The 1956-nt window shown below is 32.1% G+C and overlaps 1 protein-coding gene and 1 long non-coding RNA gene across 2 annotated transcripts in view; one reads left to right on the top strand and one right to left on the bottom strand.

Annotated features, from left to right (window-relative positions):
• Nucleotides 1-1956, top strand: part of LOC128248564 (uncharacterized) — a 69981-nt gene that overhangs the window by 36656 nt on the left and 31369 nt on the right. The window lies entirely within an intron of this gene.
• Nucleotides 1-1956, bottom strand: part of LOC106883849 (protein FAM78B) — a 105519-nt gene that overhangs the window by 102404 nt on the left and 1159 nt on the right. The window lies entirely within an intron of this gene.

The raw sequence follows: 1956 nt of genomic DNA, 5'->3' as shown, positions 1-1956 counted from the left end.
AAAACAGCAAATTTAAAAAGAAAAAAGCAAAACGAAGCTATGGAAATTAAATACGCTTTACTCCGCTTAATCAGCCAAAGGAGTAAATATAAACAACTGAATACTTGTCAGTGATTGGTTGAAATTATCGAAATAAGACAATTTTTTTACATGAAATAAATTCGAATACAAAAATATTTTTCTGTTCTATAACACAAAATAGATAAGTATACGAAGTTTGAAAGTCTTTCCGTACCAAAAACACTACGTAAAACATTAATGAAAAATGTGGCCCCCGTTTTAAAAAAGATCCTGCCTTTTTTTAAAAACAGAACAGCATTGGCAGAGAACTGTGTATACGTGCGTGCATGCGTGCGGGTCGGGTCGGTGTCTTAAGACTATGGCACACTAGGCAGTTTCCCAGGGGACTCCCGAGTCTAGGGGCCCACTTCTGTGGTTTGCTCTCAATGAATAAATTCTATTGGGCCCTGTGCAGTGATTTATCCGAGGTCCTATGATGCTACTAAAAACAGTCCTTGTACGAGTGTGTCTGAGATAGAGAAGGAGAGAGAGAGAGAGAGAGAAAGAGAGGGAGAAGAAGAAAGAGAGAGAGAGAGAAAGAAAGAAAGAGAGAGAGAAAGAAAGAGAATGTGTGTATGCGAATACAATCTGGTTTCGAAGAATTCCTAAAATATTTATTATAATTAATTAAAAATGAAAGAGATAACCAACTAACTGACTAATAACAGAGTTTCTGTAGAGAAATATATAGAGCAGAATCGATAAAATGTTACACACACATTCGATAGGCTAACACTATCTAAAACGTAATTCTACGAGCATTCATGAGATGGTTATCTGTCAATATAGTTTTCACTGTGGAAACAAAACTGGACAGTAAATAGTTAAACACTCACTCAAGCTATAATATTAGTTCAGGCATACCTCAACTTACGTCGGTAACTGGTCCCGAGATATGTAACTTCACTCGAAAATCGACGCAGTATGAAAATACATTTTAAAAACTTTATTAGCTTACATGTGTTTTAATAAATGCTATGTACATATATGCGCATGCATTTTATTTAATTTTGCACTTGAGTTTTGGTTCTTAGGTGTTTTTTTTTTATTTACTTTTATGCTTTTCAACATGTTCGCTGAGACCGACGTAAACTCGAATAAAGCGATTCAAGTTGTGGTTTATTTTTCCATTAATTTCATAAAAAAAAAGGACGTAATTTGATGTGTGCTTGTACACAGCTAACCAATAACATTGTTACTGTAAGTATCTATGTGTGATCATATCATCCAGATAGAATCGATATATGGTCAGTCACACTGTTTGTTACAATAAAGTCAATAAGTCACTGTTACTCAACCGATTTCTTTTTAATCATTAGAGTGACGGCTGATGGTTATACTATCGCTACACAATTGGTCGTTGTTATTGTTATTAAATAATATACAAGTTAAATGTTTTTCTCTCTCTCTACACACACACACTGACATGAATACACATATAAGCATAGGCAATGTGTGTGTGTGTATATATATATCTATATATATATATACACACATTTATATTATATATTTATATACACTTACATACATATATGTACACATAAACATTAATATGACGATGGCTTAGCTGGCCGAAACTTCGAAGTCACTATCAACAACATTCTTGTATACGAATAATAAATTTGTATTCTACATACTAATGTAAAACTATTTTTATAACAACATAAAAACAAACATTGATATAACATGTACGCATGGATAAACATATAAATAAATATATATATATATATGTGTGTGTGTATGTATGTATACATATTCAGAGTATACAGCCCATATATATATATATATATATATATATATATACCTGTCCACACACAAATATATATATATGGCCCCACACACACATGTATATATATATTCCTCCTTTATATTTTACCTTTTTACTTTATTTTCTCC

Source organism: Octopus bimaculoides, chromosome 8, assembly GCF_001194135.2.
Source record: "Octopus bimaculoides isolate UCB-OBI-ISO-001 chromosome 8, ASM119413v2, whole genome shotgun sequence".
Taxonomy (NCBI): Eukaryota; Metazoa; Mollusca; class Cephalopoda; order Octopoda; family Octopodidae; genus Octopus; species Octopus bimaculoides.
Note: the sequence above shows the minus strand (reverse complement) of the source record. Positions and strands in the feature narration are given on the sequence as shown.